This window comes from Callospermophilus lateralis, chromosome 4 (genome assembly GCF_048772815.1).
Source record: "Callospermophilus lateralis isolate mCalLat2 chromosome 4, mCalLat2.hap1, whole genome shotgun sequence".
Taxonomy (NCBI): domain Eukaryota; kingdom Metazoa; phylum Chordata; class Mammalia; order Rodentia; family Sciuridae; genus Callospermophilus; species Callospermophilus lateralis.
The window spans coordinates 44,369,218-44,391,926 of NC_135308.1; the positions used below are offsets into that span (position 1 = coordinate 44,369,218).

Sequence of the window (22,709 nt, forward strand, 5' to 3'; positions counted from 1 at the left end):
AAAGAATGTGATAACAAAGGAAATGGAGGAGGGAAGTTGGCCACTTCCCTTGTCTCTAATCCTTAGGTGAGGATCAAAGCAGAGCAACCTTGGTTGTAAAGTAAAAGAATGTTCTCATTAAGTAAAAACATCTGAAGGAATCCACCTGTGCAGTTGGCATGCAATCTACCATCTATATTCTTCCTGCTTGTGGGTGTGATGTGGCCCTCCATTGCATCCCAATCTGCTGCCACCAAGAAGCAGGAGACCAATAAAATGTCCAAATCCTCTTCATTGAATCTTCCAAGTTCTTTTTTTTTTTTTTTTTTTTTTAGGATCTGTGAATAGTACCTTGGGGCATTTGCAGCCCTGTGGCTGAACTTCAAGCCCATTAGCTATCCAACCATCCTTGAAAAGATAGTCTAGAACAAAAGTTGATACACACATGCAGAAATGAGAGTAAAACGTGGAGAATTGTCTCCCAACAATAAACCTGCTGTGTGTGTGTGTGTGTGTGTGTGTGTGTGTGTGTGTGTTTTGGGAGGTTGGGAACAAGAAGAGAGAGAAGAGGGGAAGACAGATAAAAGGAGTGAAGGATAAGAAAGGTAAGCAAGTAAAGATAAGTGAATTAATTTCAATGCCCAAAGGTTAAAACATACTTGGGGAAAGAAGGCTCCTGTAGCTGATGCCGCAAGAGAAGGGAAGATCATGTGAAAGGTAGGGAGAAGTCATATAAAGTACAGCCCTGAAAATCAGAACTAATTTGGATTTTATTCAAAGTGAAATGGCAGGTAGCTTTATGTTGCAGGCATGGGGAGAGGAAGCATGACTGGATTTACAATTTTAGAAGACCCCTAGAGGTTTATCCAACTCAGTAAACTAGAATAGCTGTTGTTTTTTATTTGCCCAATTCTGTTCATCATCAACCTTCTTCTGATCATTTGTATCTTGCCCTCCCTGGATGAGCATATGACCCAGGCCTGGCCAGTCTTGGTATCCCACATCCTGGGCCACAGGCATTGGTCAGGAGTGGGCTGGTGATGAAAGGCGAGCCCAGCACTGTGGCTGTCTAAGATATCTCAGTATGGGGCTAATAAGAAATGGTGCTGCCTTTGGCATCACAGAACTGAAGGATGTAAAGATTAAGGTGTTGGCAGCATGTTTTGTACTGTACAGAAAAGAGAGGGTGAAGTCAGGTAAAACAATCTGAGAGGAAAGATAAATGAGAAGAACGAGTCATGGCAGCATGGATTTCTTGTTCAAGTCTCTGAGGTTTGGCTTCTGAGGACTACATCTTACCTTTTTCAACACAGAGTCAATAATTTACACTACACTTAATATTGTAGGATTTCTGACCTTACCATCAGAAGAGTCCTCCTTAATTCAGCAGACTTTTTACACCAAGTATTTGGGGTTTTGTTTTACTTGCAGTCTTTACTTCTTGGAGGATGGAAGAGCGGGGAGAAAGGAACAGGAAGTTGACAGGATGGGTAAATGGCTTAATATATTTCCCATGAATACAGAATCAGAAGGACATGAACAATTCCTACTTCTAGCATTAGGATCCCTTGGGAAGTCCCAGTGTTCGGATTTCCTTTTCTGGATATGTGATTAGGATAACATTCACCCACTTGAATTCAGGCAAAGCCATGGGACTTGCTGTGGGTATTAAACATGATTAGCTGCTTGGCAGCAGCTGCACAGGCCAGTGTGTGGCTTGCTAAATTCTCTTTCCCTGCTCTCTGCAAGGAAAGTTTTCTGTTCATGGAAGGTTAGGTCTCCAGAGGCAATTTAAACTCTTAAAAAAAAATAAATAAAAAGAAGAAGAAGAAGAAGAAGAAGAAGAAGAAGAAGAAGAAGAAGAAGAGAGGAATGAACAGCTTAGCTCATTGTAAGAAATGCTAACTATCTAAATAATGAAAATGTCCTATTAGAAAGTAACTTGCTATGAGCTGGGGTTGTAGCTCAGTGGTAGAGTGCTCTTTTCACACGTGGGAGGCACTGGGTTCGATCCTCAGCACTACATAAACATAAAATAAAGATATTGTATCCATCTACAACTAAAAAAAAATTTTAAAAAGTAACTTGCTACTAATTTTTTCTTGATAAATCTTTCCTATTTCATGTAGATGTATTATTAAAAAATTAGAAAACTGGATACAGTTTCATATCATATTTTAAAAATTTAATTTAATATTGTGAACAAAGTAGTAATTTTTACCTATGGTATTCTCCAATCTTAGAAGATTTAATGCCTAAATCCTAGAAGATTTAATGCCTAAATTCTATAGGACTTGAAATGTTTTGCAAAGTTATCATATATTATTGAAGACTTGGGTACTTCTATCATAGAAAATTAGGTACTTCTACTGGATTCTTAATTTTAAAAGAAGAAACATTTCCTTGTATGTTTATTTAGCCCCCAGTATCTAGCACTAGACTTATAGGTATTGTGGAGAAAAGAGATACCCTCTACACCCCTTAGTTCTTAGGGCTCTTTGATTGAAATCTAGGAACACAATTAATATAAGAGCTGATTAATAAAAGAAAGCATAAAAGAGTCTGGGGTTATGGCTCAGTGGTAGAGCGCTTGCCTAGCATGTATGAGGCCCTGGGTTTAGATCCTCAGCATCACATATGAATAAACAAATAAAATTTAAAAAAATACATTGGCAACTAAAAGATATTTTAAAAAAAGAAAGCATAAAAGTTTTATTAATTTTGCATGTACGTGGGGATCTTCACGAGCTAGTGAAGTCTGAAGAAATGACTAAAGCATGGCACTTTTAATGCTTTTTAGACAAAAAGTAGTAAGTTTGGAAAGAATGAAAGGACAGATGGATCTGGGTAAGGGTAGCTACATGGTGGGCAGGGACATAGAAGCAAGTGCAAGATGAGGGCGACTTTTGCTTATTCAGGTTCACTGCAGCCCCAGTTATGAGTCTATGGTGATGGGGGTGAAGGACATCCCTCCCACAAGAATCTTCATGGCTTGCTGCCTGTAGTGATATACAGGTCAAATGGCCCATTCTGAAGTTATAGTTCCTCAGGTAATTTCGCTTGACACAATCAATATATCAATCTGACACATTTTGAAATGACATGTCCTTTGCTTCTCAGGCTAAATATGTTTAATGAGTAGATGAAGAATGAAACTCTAGCCAAGTGAGCAATATCTCTGTTTTTATTTTTAAATTTTATTTTTATTTTTCACTTATTTTTAAATACTTTTATTTAGGTATAATTGACACATAACAACCTGCACATATTTAAAGTGTATAGTTTGATAAGTTCTGACATATGTATACACCCAGGAAGCCAGCAAGGCAAGATGATGAATCCATCACCCTAAAGTTTCCTTATGTCCCTCTGTAAGACATCCCTCCCATCAGTCCCCACCTTGAATGATCTTCCTGAATGCCATGTTTCTGGAATGGAAAGAGTGACAGAAAGGGTGAACATTGAAGTGTATATCCAACGGTCATGATTTCCAAGGCAACTTTAAATATGTGGTATGTCCACAAATAAAACAAAATGAAAAAGATTTTTTTCCAAGTGTATAACTTCCTAATGATCACTGCAAAGTGCACACATGCATGCATAAATCAAGAGTAAAAATATTGCTGGGCACAGTGGCACACACCTGTAATCCCAGAGTCTTGGGAGGCTGAGACCAGAGGATCACGAGTTCAAAGTCAACCTTAGCAAAAGAGAGGCACTAAGCAACTCAGTGAGATCCTGTCTTTAAATAAAAATACAAAATAGGGCTGAGGATGTGGCTCAGTGGTTGAGTGGCCCTGAATTCAATCCCCAGTACCCACCCACCTCCCCCCAAAAAAGTAAAATATTCAGTGTAGCAGAATATTTTCAGCAACAGGGAAAAGATTTTCCTACTATGTCATCAAAGAGATGAGACACTGCACTTGACCTACACAGATAGGGATCTAGGTTTGAGAAGGCTTTGTTTTGTCCCCAAGAGTGGTTCCTGTCCCTAGGGGCAATATATCATTTGTGTCATGCCTGGCTTCTACCTACAATTTGTAATCCCCACCCTATGGATCCAAAAAAGAAGATTAGAACTCTATTTCATGCCAGTGCTGGATTATTTTTCCTGCAATATCCTTTTACTAATACTCCCTCCTGTTGAAAAACCCTTCAAGGGTCCTCTGTTGCCAGGAAAACCCTCCACAGCTGGAGGCCAGCCTACCTGTCCTGTCTCAGATACTGTAATTGCCACAACTGCAATCTCAGCTCCACCCAAAGAAATCTGCTATGGTTTGGGTCTGTCCCCGAGAGTTGCACAAGCTGGAAGTTTGGTCCCAGTGTGACGTTAAGGTGATAGAAGCTTTAAGAGGGTAATGAAGTAATGAGGGCATCATACCTCGAAGGCATTAATGTTGTTCTTGTGGAGTGGTCAGTTCTTGCAAGAGCAAGTTGTTATGAAAAGATCAAGCCAGGCTCCTAAATTCCTCTGACTTCCCGTGTCACCGTGTCTTCACTCTACCTCTTTTGCACACTCTTGCCACACTTCATTCAGTATGTTGTGATGTGGCCCGGCAGGCCCCCACCAGAGGCTGAAATAATGCAGCCACTCAATCTGGGACTTTCAGTTTCCCAAATTACAAGCTAAATAAACTTGTTTTCCTTATACATTACCTGGCCTCAGGTGTTTTACACAGGAACAGAAAATGGCTAACACATCTACTCACTTTTTCCTTAGTAGGTCTTGTATACTGTCCCTTATTCATGTCTTTGGTGAATCCAGCAAGCTATTCTCTATCGTCTATATCTTTATCATCTGAAATGCTCTCCTATCACATTCCCCTTCAAAATCTTATCTGGTTTTCAAAATTTAGCACAGCTTCTTCTTGCTCCATAAAGGCTTTGTGGATAACTATAGATAAAAATAGTCTCTCCTATATTTCTACATATTGAAAATTTATCATCTCTACCTCTTTTAGGTCATTTCTCCTGATACCATTTTAAGCTCCCAACTCTGTGTTCGCAACTGTATTATAAGTTCTTGGAAGGTGGATATGACATTTGATCCATATATGTGTGATCACATGTATATACATGGTCACACACATACACGTATACATACACATATATACATACATGTGATATGTATGATGTATATATGGATAACACTTACATGAGATAAATATAATTCAAACTATATATACATGGATCACATGTATGGATCATATATATATATGAGTGTGAACAATTAATTATACAGCAAATGAATCAATGGGCTATTTCTTTGACTTCCTCTGCAAAACAATGATACTTTACTCCAGCAAGTTGTTCTTCAAGTCTTTGGTCATAAATTATAAATACACTACTACGGGCCCAGTAGCACTCAGAGGAAAGCAGAGCTGAGACTGAGCTTACCTGGATTTGTTTTGTGTTTTAAGATTCTCTGCTCTAGCAGAGATTTGTTTTATAGACACACCTTAGGTATATAATTGCCACACTTTAATAACTAAAACCAACTATAAGTATTATAAATTCTTCCTCTATTTTAAATGCCACAGAAAACAAGTATTAGAGAAAGAGAAAGAGCAAAAATTTCTGCTTTAAATTTCAAAGATACACTTGAACCCTAATTCTAAATACAAGTTGGTCAAGACAGTTAAAAGCTTTATATTATTAAAAAGACTTAAATGTAATATATGTAGCTTTTATGCTTTTTAATTCATGGGTACTTCAAACTTAATATCTCTATATTATTTTAAAAAACTATCACTAAAGTCTTAGAAAAGCACCAAAAATAAATAAATATGTTTGTAGGATTTTCCTTATCCTCTGCGCCCCCCCCAAAAAAAAACCTATTTTCAAATGTTTTTCTACTTGGTGCATGAACAAACTTTTTTTTTATATCACATTGTTATGCATTTAAAATTATGGGATTTGGAATTAATTAGGTTTATTTAACATGCACATTACCAAAAACATAGTATTTAATTGCAGTGAGAACTGAAAGCTACTAACCTGAGTCATCTTGTGGTTACAAGAAAATTACTTCTTGACTTTGTAAATCATGGCAGTTTCCTCCCTCGGAGAGTGATAGTTGTTTCTTATGACTCAATGTGTAATGTAAATGAAAAGTAGTAGGAGTGAAATCAAATAGCATGGTCCTTCACATGATCAGCCACTTGGTAGGAGTCTCTGAAGGAAATACAGGCCCTACAAGGAAAAAACAAATACTGAGGTCATTTTACATAACAGAAATACTAAAGCAGCTATAGCCCAGCCTGGCCTCTTGACCTCTGCATAAATCATCCAGCAATGAAGGGACTAAAGAGAAAAGTTAATGGGCCCGAATTACAAGAGGAGTTTACAAACCAATTCTTCAGCTTTCTGTAAAATATACAGTACTTTCTCCCCAAATTAAATTGAATGATTTCATCTTGTTCCTGGAAAAATTACAAGGATGGACAGTAAACTCTGAATCCAGTAACTAAATTAAATATATACCAACTATTTAAAACAATGTTACTACATTATATTATATTATTCTGATACAACAGGACTGCTCCATCTTTGTTCCTAGTATCAGCCACTTCCATTACTTTGACAAGGAATCCTGGTTCTTCTTAATTTGTTCATACTTAATTTTTTTCTTTTTTATAAGTATGTCACGAGTTCCATCAAAAGGTTTTTAGTTACTTGAAAAAATTGTACTTTGTATACCAAAAAATGCTTTGTAACATAAAAGCATTTGGATAGAGCATGAGATCCTAAGAGCAGCCTACTATGGTAGGAAAAAATCCCCTAACCCTACTCCAGGTCCTAATTGCTTGTCTGTAAATGAGATGACTGGACCTAAGTCTGGATCACAATCACTTCTCCTGGTCTCCATATCTCTAGTGTGTACACCACTGCCACCACCAGCTGTGTCTCTTACTACACAGGGATTCTCAAGATGGCAGCATGGGATGCATGTGGCTTCCCTCAACTTCCGGCTGCTGCCCACCTCACTCCAATCTGGATCCCTGTTTAAGAATCATTATTCTGTTTATGCTTTCACAAGCTTCTCTCTGGTCTTGGGAATCTGCATATATAATTCATCCTGAGGCAACTCTTTCCTAACCATATGGGAGTATATGAACTGTGCTATTGAGAGTCATAGAAGCTGGCTCTTTAGAAGGTAAATTTAAGAAGGATTTCAAAAGAGCTACCAATCAAAGCACCTCATCTTTCCTCATATAGTTTTAGAATCTAGCTTAATTATAAAGGAGCGTGCATTTGTTAATTCACCCTCACACAGCGCTGCAAGCTAACGGCTGTCTACTTGGATGCCCTTCTAGACCCTGACCTGGGCATCCTCTGTCCCAGCTGATCTGGCTCTCTCTATATCTTTCCTTCAGGGATTAATGCCCAGAGATATTAGCCTTCTCAGGTAGCTACTCAAGACATGTCCAACACCATCGTTAGAAAGAGTAACCTATGAAAAAAATTCTAGATAGTGTAGAAGGCTTATGTGAGCCAATTAATAATTGGGTGGGAGCAGGGGCTGGAGGTTTTTCTATATGTCTAATTCACATCCCCCACATACATACCTACACAAATTACTGACCTCCCTTAATTTTCCAAAATCACAGGAAAATTTTCCCTCTAAAATGATGAATCCTACTATCTTTAGCAAGAAGTTGCTGGGTAAGAATAAACTAGTATAGTACTATATATATAAAAAAGTTGAATGTTGGTAAGTCCTTTTACTATAGCAGCCACATAGCTCTGCATATTTAGAATGTAAAGAAATGCATTTCCCCTTCTTCTTTCTCCTTGAATAAATGGGAAGCCATAGTCTCGAGCAAAGCTCCATAACTTAAACCTTCTGAGATTTGGAGGTAAGTCATATGTGTGAATCGTCCTAAGAAGAGGGTCAACACCTCACACTATGGCTCAGGGAAAGTCAGGGTTTTTTTTTAAATATTAAAAAAAGGAGCCAGAGGTGGTGGCACACTCCTGCAATCCCAGCAGCTCGGGAGGCTGAAGCAGGAGGACTGACAGTTCAAAGCCAGTCTCAGCAATGGCAAGGCATTAAGCAACTCAGTGAGACCTGTCTCTAAATAAAATACAAGATAAGACTGGGGATGTGGCTCAGTGGTCAAGTGCCCCTGAGTTCAATCCCCAGTACCCAAATAAAAAAGGAATTCTGTGTCAATTTAAAAATACACAATCATCTATTCAACAAATACTAATTAAGTATTTGCCAGGAAAATATTCTGATATTTACAAGTTACTAAAGAGAAAGATATCCACATCCCTCCCCCACCAATCAGAAACCCAGGATTTAATATGGGAAATATACAAAGAAATAGAAAATTTAAATATAGTAGAACTTTTAGTTTGGGGATGGATAGCTCCTGACAATTGCTAACCTCATGCCTTGCTTTATTTTATCCAAATAATCATAAATATATAGATATAATTTTATTAACCCCATTACAAATTGATAACATTATGAACTTTTAGGTCACTCACAACCACACATGCCAATGGCCCATATCTGGAGTGTTCAAGTTATGATCCGAGCATGCACAGGTAACATAGGGGCACATGGGCGAGACAACTAATGCAGCCTATAGTGGGGGAGGGGGACAACAAGGTCTCCCCCAAGGGGATCACAGCCAAACTGAAGCTCAAAAGATGGGTAGGGGGTCAGCTAAAAAGGGGAAGGTGGTGATTCTATGCCCCCCAAGGGAAAAAATGAGACCAATTAAATCTTTTGGGTAAATTTAAGGCAAACTTATAACAACAACAATACTAACACACAATATATTAATTACTTACTATGGGCCAGGCCCTCTTGTAGGTGTTTAGCATATTCCATTAGCTCACTGAAATCTTCCCAATAACTGTATGAAACAGGAATTACTATTTCTCCCACCTTCCAGACAAAAAAATCTGAGGTAAAGAGAGCACAAGTGACTTTCTCAAAGTAACACAGCTAATAAATGGCAGAGCCAGGATTTGAACCCAGAAAGTTTGACTCCATAGTTCACATTCCTAACTCCAGCTGATGGGGAAGAGAGGAGGAAGGGAAGGGAAGGAGAAATCAAAGCCTACAATAGTAGGAAGGAGTCAGATCTCACAGGACCTAATTCGGCCTTCAAAGGAGTCTGGATTTTATCCTGAACATAAAATGGGGAACCCTTGAGTTATTTAAGAAATAATGACAAAATTAGGCCTGGGTTTTAGAAATCTCTTATGGTGATGGTGCAGATTAGCATTGCCTGGATGGATCACAGCAAAGACAGAGAAAGAACCTGGTTAAACTCTTCAGACAAAGAATGATATTAAAGATACTTAAAAGGAGTAAAAAAGGAGATAGAACTAAATTGATAGGTGACTGATGAAGAAGTAAGGCAAAGGACACTCTGAAGGTGAAGTTGTGGTAAGCATGGGGCTGACATAGTTGGATGTGCCACTTCTGTGCTAAAGTGAGGTGGAAGAAAAAATATGCAAGGTAAACAACAGGAAACTCTGGTAGGAATCTTAAAAATCTCTGAGAAACCCTTCCTTTGGAATGCATGTGAATACCTCCAAAGACATTTACTTAAGATTTATGCATTTGCAGGACACAGAATATAGGAAAATCTAGGTGTTGTTAATGGGTTTTGAAATGCCAACATGATCATCAATGTGTTATATTTTATATTATGATATGCATTGTTTGTATAGTTCTTTATATTGTATATTTGATTTCAGCACTTTCCAGGCAATGCCCAGAGGCAACGTCTCTTACGATCTCTGCATCTTTGTCTGGTACTGTGGTTTACAGTGTTCAGTAAACGTCTACTACATTAGCAGGTGAAGAAAGAAAAACAAAGAGGTTAAAACAATGACCCTGGGTGTATGGTGCTGATTTACCACCAGAAAGAATGCAAGAGGAGGTGGGGTTTTCAGGCTTGGGCAGTGTTTCTGTAATAACAGAAGGACGTATAAGTAAGATGGACATGAAGCTCAGGGAGCAGGCTGGATTAGAGATCATGTAAAAAAATCATCATTATCCTAGGACTTGGCAGTTACAGCCCAGGGCATAAATTAAATCAAAAGATAATGAGCAGAGCAAGAAAAGGAATGAGGTCAGAACACCAAGGGTCACAAACATTTAACCCCTGTAAATGCCAGTACTAGAGGAGCAGCTAGCCACCTGCATTAGAATTCTACCATTATGGTTTGGCTAGGTGGTGTCTCTTCAAAGCTCCTGTGTTAATACAGGAAGTGAAAGGATTTGATTATGAGAGCCATAACCTAATCAGTCCATTCAAATTTGAATGGACTAACTGGGTGGTAACTCCAGGCAGGTGGAGTGTGGCTAGAGGAAGTTAGGTCACTAGGGGCTGCTCCAAAAGGGTGCATGTTCTCTATGGCCCCTTCCCTTCCTCTCTCTCTGCTTTCTGGCTGCCCTGAGCTGAGCAACTTTCCTCTGCCATGCCAAGGTAGGGCCATGATGCTCTGCCCTATCTTGGAGCCCAGAGGGATGGAACCAGCCACCCATGGACTAAACCTCTGAAACCATGAGCACAGAATAAAATTTTCCTCCTCTAAGTTGTTCTTATCAGGTGTTTTGGTCAGCAATAAAGAGGTAACACAGCTTCTGCAACTGAATTGAATTAAAGAATTATTGACTAAGCACCTAACTAGGCAACAGTGGCATTGGAAGCTCTAAGAGCCAAAGATGTGGGGAGGAAGGTCCCACTGTCTAGAAACTACGGGCTTACACAAGACTAGCATAGCATGACAGCTGAATCACAAGGGTAGGAAGCAAGTATGTGACTGACTGATAGAAAATTACAGATAGCAAGCAAGAGTCGATTCCACAGTTTGGGGGTGACATTGTGACTCCGACTCCCTCTAAATAATGAGGCAAGTGAAATAGCCTCATTAATATTCCCAGCTCTACATTGAACTTCTTAATGATGTGTCAGAGAGATCACAGTGAACATGGAAGGCAGAGGAACAAGTAACTGGCATTTCTAATTGAAATTCTATGAGCAGAACCAACTCAGGGCTTCAAAACAACAAAATATGTGACACTGGGAAAATATGACCCTCTCCCTCTATAATCCCAACAGGGACTATAAAGTTACCTGGAGGAACTATATTTTGAAAGAAAATAGGCAATGGGAGTGAAGTTTATCTTAAAGGAGAGAGACCACATATTCCCTAAGAGTATTTTGTTTTTCTTGAAAATTTTCAAGGATTCCATGTCTCAGTGGACTTCTGATAGGAGTAGGCTATTATCTCCAGTATTTAAATAAAAGACATGAATGTGATAACATGCAGGTGGGGAACGTGAGTGTGTGTGGCTACAGGAGGGGGATATAAAAAATAGGCCACAAGAACTCATAGCCCAATATTGATCATGAGATCCCTTATGAAAAAGGTTGTTCCTCCAAGGCCACACCGAGGCCGTATTGGACCTAACTGTGTTACAATTCATTTTGATTTTGTAGATTAGAGCATGCCAGAAAAGAACAAGAAAATCAAATATGAGATTTAAGGAAAATGAAAATAAAGCACCGGCTTCCCCCAGGCATTCACTGCTGGTGTCAATTTGACAAAACCAGCTCTCAGTCTGTGCTAAGACAAAAGGAATACGATCCCGGGAACAGCAGCTTGCAAGACGAGGGTTCTGCTGTTATGAATGACAATCCCAGAGCAGCAGCAAAACCTTCATTATTCTCCCTTTCCTCTCCGGAAGGATGGTTTGGGCAGAATGGGAGACGAGGAATCCCAGTTATTTCTCTGGCAAAGGACTGTTTGAAATCTGTAAACCTATAAATCATCTAATGATCTTCCAGCAATGGGGTTAAGGGGGAAACATGAGGGTGATTTACATATGTGCCTCTTTCATGTGAATATATTTACAATACAATTGACCCCCAAACAGGCATTCCAGGAGTTGTTACTAAAATAAAAAATAAGGTCTGTGTATTTGGGTTTCAGGAAGAGATTCCATTTGCACACAAGGTGGGGTGAAATCTGGGTTGTTGAAATCTCATCCTGTGCATTCTACCTCAGACTCTCTCCTCTCACCTATCTCCCCATCTCCATGCCACCTCCTCAGCCTAAGGTCAAGTTTTGGACAGTTGAAGTTTTCATATTTTCGTTCTCTTTTTTCCTGGAATTTTCTTCTTCCTCTAGACCACATAACAGATATAACCCAGACCCAGCTGTGTCATCTCTCTCTGAAGTCTTTCCTGTGCCCCAGATAGGATTCATCACCCGTGCTCCCTGTGCTGTTCCTGAATTAGACACACGCACTTGGGTCTTGGCACTGTGGTGGCCAGTCTTTTGTTTACCTTGGCTGTCTAACGTCCTGCTGGGTTTTCCGTTGGAACAACCTCATTGTGTAGAGTACTGGTGGGATCTGGGCCTTGCCTCTCTCCATAGACACTGAAACAGAATATTTCCCACTCCCTGTGCCCCGGTGGGATGGTGACCTCCCCTCCTCCCCCCCCGCCCCCCGCCACAAAAAATGTCCACGATCTAATCATTGGAATCTGCGAATGTGACTTTGTTTGGAAAAAGAGAACTGACATGTAATTAAGGATCTCGAGATGAGCTCCTCCTGTTTTGTACAGGTAGATCCTACACCCAATGGCAAGAGTTCTCACAAGTAGAAGAGGAGAAGGCAAAGAGGGAAAGCCCAGAGGCAGGGATGAGAGCAAAGCTGCCACAAGCCAAGAAATGCCCACAGCTATCAGGAGCAGGAAAAGGCAAGGACAGATTCTCTTCTAGAACCTTCAAGGGGAGCATTACCCCCACTGAGGACTGATTTAAGATAGCTCTAGAGCCGTGAGAGAATGAATGTCTGTTGTTCTCACCCGCCCAGTTTGTGGTAGTTCATTTACAGCGGTGCTAGGAAACAAACACAATGGCCTGGTCATGTGACCTAGATTTGGTCAACCCTGGATTCTGAAACCAAAGCAAAATGTCCAAAGGCCAATGCACTGTGATGGTGTCAGCTGCAACTAGCCTATAGCAGTGGTGGCAGTGGCCTGGCCAAGTGACTGCAACTACAAAGGGACCTTGTCTTTCTCGAATTGCCTTGTCCCATTTCCCAGTTTGGGTTCTCTTGAGTCTGTGCAGTCCCCAGCATAGTCTAGAAAGTTTCTTCCCTGCTCAAGATGTCTAGAGTTAATTGCTATTGCTTGCAATTCAAAATTTTGATTCATTAACAAAAAAAGCATGGGTAGTTGTTGTTCAATCTATTTAGGGAAATATGAATTTCAAAAAGCATCATTAATATTCCAGAAAGGGAACCTGGCAGCCAACAGTATACGGTCGTTAAAATCTAATTTAATTAGTCATGACCTGTGGTCATAGGAATTAGTTTCCAAATAAGGCAAGGTTTGTGGGGGGCAGTCAAGGCTGCTCCCATCAGAGAATATATGACGGCCTGGAAAAGTAAGCCGGTGATGAGGCATCTGCATAACTAATTCTTAGCTCAAGAAGCAGCCTTGATTCTTTTCCCTCTTGAAGCTGCACAGGGCCAGGACAGACTGAAAAAATAAAATCCTGGTTAGAGCCAGTGGCTTGGCAGATTACTTAAACCTGCAGTCTTTCCAGGTATTTTACATGTATTTCAGGCCATTGTCCAAGAGAAAAGATGGGACCCTGAGAACAGCAATAAGAATAGAAGGATGCAGCCCCTCCACCCTGCTTGATAAGGGCAATCCTTATTTTCCAAAAGGCCCTACAATTCTCTCCACCTGTAAGAGGGACATAGTGCAGCCCATTCTACACCTCTGCCTTCCCTCCACCTCTCACTGTCCCCAAATCTGTAACTAGTCACTTTCTGAATGTTCCAGAGAGACAATTATAAAGTCAAACCCGGAAGGCTTAACACAACAGAAAAATTACAGGTGGTTAAGTGAACAAATGCCCCCAAATAGCCAGAAGCATCTATTTTAAAGCATCTTTTTCCTCTTCCACTACTTTTGGAAGAAAGAAGCAAAAAGAAAAATTCTAAATGTTACCCTACATATGCTCGACAATTTTATGTGCAACCTAATATTTGCTATATATATCAAGTATGTTCTTCCAGGGAGTGGAACATTGGGTTCCCAGGGTCTCATAACAGTGAACCCACTCATCTATTTGTATCTGTTCTCAGAGGCGCCTCCTCCTGCCAGAGGGACAAGCACAAACTGTCTGTACCATCCTATGAAACATCCTCAATCAGCTGTACATGGAATCCTGTTTGGATAATGAACAACTTCCCTCCTACAATTTCCTTAATCAAATTCCCCCCTCACTGCTGATCTTTCCCATTAGTGTCAATATATGCTTCAAGATCTCTTAAAAACACAACCATCCCCTCTTACATCATCACAGATCATGGTCTATTCTAGGTCCTAATTTTACTGCTTCCTCTTATGGCAAAGTCCTTTTAAAAAGTCTCTATTTTGTTGACAACTTCCGGCTTATGATCTTTTAGGTGAGCGCAAAACATCTGCCTGTCTCAGGACTGCAGAGCTGTACCCAGAAGATTGGGTGGCAAGAAAAGAAGAGGAAAAGAGTGTCACCTGCTGCTGTCTTGCTTCACGTCCCGTTTCATGCAGGGAAGGTGAAATCTTGTTTCACTAAGAATGCAGGGGATGACCTCCAACCCCCCCCCCCCCCCCCCGCAGGGTCCTCCACTTTCCACCAACCCCAGATCATCACTTTCACTGCAGATCGGGCTGCCCCAGACTGACACACACTGCTTCGTTTTACCTGAGGGCTTCCCCACTACTGAAAACGTTGACTTGCAAAGCCATTGTGTCACACAAGCAGGATTTGTAGGCGATTTTGTGTCCCTGGAAATCTAGCCCGTGGGGCCTGTTCTTCTGCTGCTCTTGAAGAAAACCCGGGCAGGGCCACTGATTTTTACATCAACTTTCAGATAAGAAAATGCTCTTCAAACCCTTCATTTGCAAAACGCTCCCCCTTCTGAAATTAATATTGCCCATCCAGTGTAAAAATCAAGGCTCCGGATTTCATTGCCCTTTGAAATTCCTCATCCCCAGAGCAGCCTGCTGCCATCAGAAAGGTGGTAGGAATTTGAAGCATGGTAATTTGGAGCATGGTGGTCTCCTTTCTTTCTTGACCCCCTCACTCCCAGCTCCAACTAGTTTCTGGCCCTTTTAGGGATGCAGGGTTAGAGGAGAGGGGCTGGCAAGAAGTTGGGGGAGCCATACAAATCCTTTTTGAGTGAGACCGGTATATGTCAATGTCAGTGATCTCTGGGCATGGTGGGAACTGAAGGCTGGATCATTTTGTCCTCATGGAACATTCCACTAGTTCTTTGCAGACCCTCGTAGCTGAAGACCTGTCACCTGCAGTTTCCTGACACAGTGAGTCATTGTTCTGCTGGCTGCTTATGACAGTTCCTTCAGTAGGCGGTCATTTAGCCTTACATGTCCGCTACTTTCCACCCTTGATCTCTTCACCTGTCCAGATGAGACCATCACCCACAGCACCTAGGCCAATGCCATCTGTCTTGTGAGGCCAACATCCAGTCCAAGGAAAACACATGCCTGTGATCCAGCTCAGTGAGGGTGCTGGTGCTCCCCAAATAATATCCCTTCTCCACTGCTGCAGGCTGCTGTCACCAGCCTTTGGGTTTTCCAGGTGTAAGCTGGACCACTGACCAAGGAGCCCTCTAAACTGCAGGAGGCACACGTGGAGTTCACTGTGTGGTCCTTTTCAGTCTCCTGCCACTTGGCTTGAAGATGAGGACAAATAGCTCCCTCTCCTCTTCCAAGAAGCCACATGAGTGTTAGCAAGGGAAGAAGCAAGCACAGCATGTCAACATTCTCCCTAAAAGCATCCTCTCCCCAGCACCCAACTGCTTCAACATAGGGGTTATCCCAAGGGCCACAGAACCAGATTTCCTTGAAAAGGAAGGAAATTCTGATGTGTGCTACAACCTGGATGAACCTAGAAGGCATTATGCTAAGTGAAATTAGCCAGTCATGAAAGAACAAATACTCTATGATTTCATTTATACAAGGTTCCCCCAAACAAATTCACAGAGACGAAAAGTAGAATGGTGGTTGCCGGGGACAGTTGGGAAGGATGGAAAGTGCTGGAAATGAATGGAGATGATGTTGCACAGTGATGTGACAGTACATAACGCCACCAAACTCACATTAAAGAATGGTGAAAATGATAAATTTTGTCACGTATATTGTACCACAATAACCCAGAAATTTCAGCCATTTCTTCTATCAAGTCCTGCTTGTGTAATCTGGCAACTGGCTTGAGGACAGGGGAGTGACTGCCACTAACATACTTGGGACCGTGCCTGTTATCAAGTAATTGTCTCTGGACTCTCCCTTGTACACACTGCTCTGTGCAGTGAGGGTGGGGACTCTACAAACAACATTTTTTCTTTGCCAGGTGACTCTGCCAGAGGGGACACCATGGGGATCCCTGTGGGCACAAGAGGCAGAAGGGACCAGCTCCTGTCTGTCCTTTTCCTGCCAGTGTTGCCCAGCAACAGGCCTTCCCGGGCAGCAGTGTTTGTTCCCAGTTATATCCTTAGCTTCCAGTCTTTTCCACTCTCCCAGAGAGCCCTTTGCACCCCAAGAGGCACCACACCAACCAAGCAAGACCCTCCAAGAGACCTGTGTCCTACATCCTCAGGAGACCTGTTCTGTGTTCTCCATGTATCAGCACAAGCTGCTCAGGGACCCCTCCTCACAGGGCTGGGTCCCAACTCCAGGGAACCCCTCTCAGTTCCCAAGTCTGGGTCTCCTTCAGTTCTCAGGTTCTGACAAGTCCTGGCTCTTCTCTTTGCTCCTCCCAAACACAGCGAGAGGCGCTTCCTGCAGTCACTCTTCCTTCCTACCTTACTCCTTGTTTGCACTTCTACTCCTCTAATATTGGTCCAGCCGATTCCTTACATTAAATTCTCTCTGCTAACATCACTAGTGTGGTTTGTTTTCCTGAACAGACCCCTAACACTTCTTTGAAAAATACAAAAACAAGAAATGATTTCCACTTTATCATCCTACAACAGTTATTTATTGTCCATTTCTTCCAACTAGTTTGTAAACACCATGATATTATACCCACCAGGGAATCTGGGTTGGTAAAATATACACATAGCACTATGAACACAACCTGGCCTGCAGCAGGTAACCCATCATATTCATTGGATAAATGAAAAGGAAATATTTAATTTCAATACACACACACAAAATGTGGTTATAAAACTGTGTTTATAATATATAAGGTAAATATATTCAGAGGAAGATAAGTAACTCAACTTTGCAAAACTCTCTTTCAGAATTTTTTAGCAATATTTATTTTCTGTTTTTTATCTTGCTTACTGATTTTCTTGCTTACTAATTTTTATCAGTGCAAGTTTCTCCATATTCTTCTTGTGCATTAGGGTATGTTATCCATGAGATGCTCATTCAGTCAATAAAATACTTTTTAATCTCAAGTATATACTAGGTGTTATTCTAAATGCTTTAATGATAAGTCCATTTTAAATCCAGCTAATATATAATTGAAAACTGAAGCATCAATATGATGTGTTTAAACCTCACAAAACTTTAAAAGTGAAAGTCACAGCATTTGGGGATGATAAAAACAACAACAACAACAACAACAACAGAAAAAACCCAAAAAAACCAATATTATGCTAGAAGAAGAATACCCAGGTTGTAAACCCAGGCCTGCTATTCCCTGTCAATATGAACTTGGGCAAGTAATTTGGCTTCTCTAGGTATCTGTTGCCTCCTCTTAGAAATAAAGAAGTATAGATAATTTCTCAAGTGTCCTTCCTTTTTATGACTCCTGATTCTTCTTATAGAAATGTTCTCTAAATTTCCAAGAGTACAACAGAATTTACAAACACTGGTAGTCACCATGCAGACTCAAATCTTTCTCATCACAGTCTTCATGCTCATGATTCCCAGGGTCTGAAAGGCACGAAGTGATCGACAGTAAATAGGCAGTCTAAGAAAAATCTGTGGTGGCAATTTCTAGTTCCACTTCAAAATGAAATTACAATTTTCTGTAGTAAGAAAATTATCTGGGTATTTGTAAGACCCTGACCAGTGGAAGAGTATTTATATTGACAGCTGCGTAGATCATCAAACACACTGGAATACAGCTCAGAAAAGACCAGATCGGGACAGCCAGCTCATCTCTTTTACTGACACAGTGGCCAGACTGTGTCAGACAGCCCAGAAGGCAACTGCCTGAGATCTGCACAGAATACACGATTACCAAAGGGGAACCCTGAACCCAAGGACATGCCATGAACATGACCTGAAATCATGGCACAGTGGAATGTAACTGCCATATATGTTCTCTCTTTACTGTAAGGAGAGAACCGCAATATAAATATTGGCTGTGCAGCTCAGTGGTAGGGAGCTTGCCTAGCTTGTGTGAAGTCAATCTCCAGCACCGCTAAATAAATAAATAAATAAATAAATAAATGGATGTTGGCCAAATGCTTCTTTAGAAATAGGGAAAACAGGCTTCCCCTGAAACATGAACCCCAGAAACAAAAGTTCAAGGAGAGTGAAGAACACACCAAGCCATTTAATAACAACACATGTCTACAGAAGTTAGTGGAGGAAATTTTTTTTTCATAAAATTTTATTCATAGAAGTATGGTTTGCATATGCCTAGAACAAAATCAAGTAGTATTGGAATTATCACCAGGAAAGACCTTAAAAAAAAAAAAAAAAAAAAAAAAGGGAAACCTGGCATCAATTAGGGAACCTAGTACCTAGAACAATTCTATTTAAACCTGTCAGTCAGGGGCTGGGGGTATAGTTCAGTGGTACAGAGTTTACCTTGTATGTAAGAGGCCCTAGGTTTCACCTCCAACACTGCAAGACAAACAAACAAATAAATAAATTTAAATATGTAAATATGTGTAGTAAACATTACAAAAACCAAGAGTGGCTGACTTATAAACTTATGTGAATACAAAAATAGGTAGCACTGTCCCAGAGCCCAGGAGGAAAACCCAGGTGTGACCAAGAGAGGCAGGAACTCTGGTTTTATATAAATAATCAGCCCTCTAGTATCTGCAGATTTAACCAACCTCAGATGAAAAATATTTGGAAAAAAAAAAGAATCCATATTGAGCATGTACAGATTTTTTTTTTTTTTGCCATTATTCCCTGAGTAATCATGTAACAACTATTCGTATAGCATCTACATTGTATTAGGAGTTATGAGTAACCTAAAGATGATTTAAATTATCTGGGAGGAGATATGCAGGTTATGCAAATACTTAAGTATTTTCTATAAGGGACTAGTGCATCTGCAGATTTTGGTCCTCTTGGGGATTCTGGAACTAGTCCCTCCTATATGCCAAGTGAGGTCTGTATGTAAATAAGCATACGCTTACTTAGGAGACTTCTGAAGTGCAGTATTGCAGACCTGGCCCATGTAGTTAATGAACAGCATGGCTGCATGTCATCTCTTCTAGGGACTAACTGGAAGATACATATTGGTAGAGGAGGAGGTACACACAAGGAGCCCTGTGTCAGCGACATGAGGGCAGCCTCATGCTCAGGCTTGTCCTTACCATTCTGAGGACTGGGTCCTCCCTGAGTGGGGAGCTGAACATGGAATTCACGTGGGCATCAGCTCACACCTGGAAACATCCCTGACTTAAAATTCCTCCTAACCTAATTTCATTTTATAAAAAATTGGGCCACATATTAAAAGCAGGAAAAGATTTTGGTAATTAATTAGAAGCCATCAAGCTCTTTATGACAAATCAACCTGAATTATTCAAGTATCTTTCACTAGATGTTATGGTTTAGATATGAGGCATTCCCCCCCAAAGTTCATGTGTAAGACAAGCAAGAAATTTAGAGGTGAAATAATTGGGTCATAAGAGCCTTAACCTAATTAGCGCATTAATCCAGTTGAATAGATTAACTAGATGATAATCTTAGCCAGAAGGGTGTCGCTGGAGGGGGCAGGTCGCTGAAGGTGTGCCTTTGGGGTATATATTTTGTCTCTGGTGAGCAGGGCTCTCTTCTGTTTCCTTGTGGCCATGTCCTGAGCTGCTTTCCTCCATGATATTCTACTTCACTGTGGGCCCACAGCAATGGAGTAGGCAGTCTGTGGACTGAGACGTCTAAAACTATGAGCCCCAAATAAACTTTTCCTCCCCCAATTGTTCTTATCAGGTTTTTTGGTGATAGCAGTGAAAAAGCTGACTAAAGCACTGGCTAATATTTGTTTATGAGAGGAAAATTTTTCATTTATAGCAATTTCATCTAAAAGATGTAGCCGGCAAGTTTCTAAATGAAAGGAATAAAAACTGGGAAGATCTGCCCACTCTTCCTGACCTCATCTTCATCAAACAGGCCACATTTCAGAGACTTCACATACTTCTGCAGACCTTTATTGTCTCTTGGATCTTGGATGCCCTTTGTGATTTGAGTAGTATCTCACTTAAAACACAAATAGTTCTATTCTGTCGTCTTTTTTTAGCAGCTGTGTTGAAAGATTCCCTCAGCCTGGGCAATGACAATGGCTAAAGTAAACCTGCAATAATGCTTCAAAATCCATCTGTTAAGTCCCAGTTACCACTTTCATACCTACAATTACTCTATGGTCTAAAGTGAATGTTCTGAAAATGTATTAATATTATTCTGGCATTCTAAGTGGATTAGTAATTGTAATTCTACCAGGGAAGTGACTACTAAAAAAAAAAAATTTAAACCAGCAGATTTTGTCATTTTTTTAAAGAGTCACTTTAATTTGAAAGGATCCATTTAGTTATAGTGCATTGGTGGAGAGAATTTAACAATCTAAATGGAGAAAGCCTGAGTTGGTCAAATGCCTAACACGAGTAAGTTCATTTTCCACGTCAACATTAATATAAGAAAAATTGGTGTGGCAGGCAAATCACCATTGTCATCATCCCTGCCACTGCACTGTGATCTAATGAGGGTCAGCCTTTGTGTGGAAGCTGTAGAGTGGAGTGCCAGAAGCCATCCATGACCCATATGTGAACTGAGCCATGTGTAAACTGAGCCCTGTTGAAGCCACTAGGCAGGAAAGCCAGGGCTCATGTGACATCCTACCTACCTCCCACTCAAGCTCTAGCATAGTTCCGGAGATGGGGCGACACTTTGGAGTCACATAGCCTCTCCCAGATGGGTGTGGCTTGCCAAAATGCCAGTCAACGGTATTTACTGCAAGACCCTGCCACACCCAGAAGCAAGCACCCAACCAAGACTCCTCCCATTAAAACCTTATTTCTGCCTTTGATGTACTCCCCCTTAAATAAAGAATGGGAGCCCTTTCCAGTTTTCAGTTCCAGCTCCTATCAGGTCTGCAAGACCCATCAGGTCTCCCCTTTCCATATCTAGTTTCTGGATCTGTTTTTATTTCTTACTGATTATTTCAGACTTCTTATTTCCCAAGCGGCTCACCCTTCCTGAGCAGGAATCTACCCTGTGGGCATGCTGGTAACCCCATTAGTGGGGCAGGAGTTAAGAACAGGACTTTGAAGACCACAAGTCCCAGCTGCACCATGATCTGCTCCCATCATATGTAATGGATGGTGTGTGTGCCATCTGTATTAGTCTGAAAGTCCAATGCTAAATAAATAGGTACTGATGTCGAAATCCAGCTCAATTTAAGTAAACACTAAGTCACAATATTTAACAATAGATAAAGCTGAGATTGATCCTTTTCGATATTTTAATAAGGTTCATGGAAACCTTTCGAACATATTTTACATACTTTTATTCTAAGCAGCCTATAAATAACATATTTTATTTGCCACCATAATAGCAGTGATGTTCTCCCAGGCTTAATAAAGTTCCAGGGGATTTATTTCTGGAAACTCCACTCCACCCATGGATACCAAAATATGAGGATGCTTATGACCCTTATTTAAAATGACATATTTGCATATAAATATATGCACATCTTCTTATATATTTTAAATTATCTCCAGATTATTTATACTATCATATACAATGAAAATGCTATGTAAATCATTGTTATAGCGTATTGTTTAGGAAGTAATGACAAGAAAAATTCTGTATAAGTTCAGTACACAGTTTTTTTTCCCAAATATTTTCAGTTCCTGAGAAACCACAGATATTGAGGGCAAGGTGTACTTCTTTTTTTTTTTTTTTTCCTGGAATTCTACCCAGGGGCACTTAACCACTGAGTCACACCCCCAGCCCTTTTTTTGTATTTTATTTAGAGATAGAGTCTCACCGAGCTGCTTAGTGCCTCACTAAGTTGCTGAGGCTGAGTCTGAACAGGCAATCCTCCCACCTCAGCCTCCCCAGCTGCTGGGATTACAGGCATTTGCCACCATGCCCAGCCAAAGTGTACTTCTTAATCCTTTCTCCGCCCTACCTTGCTGGCTGTCACTTCTCATTCTCTGTGTTCCCATCTCCAGTAAGTGCTTCCACTTTCTAATTTGCTGCATTTAGTCTGCTTTGGACTTAAATCAGACAATGCTGTTGGAATCCTATCTAAAATATGAAGAAAAACATTTGCCTTTCCAGCATGTCATATGGTTCGGGTCAGGAGGGGTCAGCTTTGGATAAATGGGCTTGGTGACATCAGTTTATAGGCTCTTTGCTCTGGGTAGGATGATGGGGAAGGCTGGCTGCACCTGTGACCTCTGCTGTGTCCTTGGGTACCGGTCCTCTGATAGCCACCCTTCTGCATTTTAGTCCCTGACACCTTTTCAGGGCTCTGTG

At 40.7% G+C, this 22,709-nt stretch overlaps 1 protein-coding gene across 1 annotated transcript in view; it reads right to left on the minus strand.

Annotated features, from left to right (window-relative positions):
* Trmt9b (tRNA methyltransferase 9B (putative)) overlaps window positions 1-22,709 on the minus strand; it is a 52,607-nt gene that overhangs the window by 17,831 nt on the left and 12,067 nt on the right. Inside the window, exon 2 of the mRNA XM_076852447.1 lies at window positions 5,977-6,171. The gene's annotated coding sequence lies outside the window, so the exon portion shown is untranslated. The remainder of the gene's footprint in view (window positions 1-5,976; window positions 6,172-22,709) is intronic.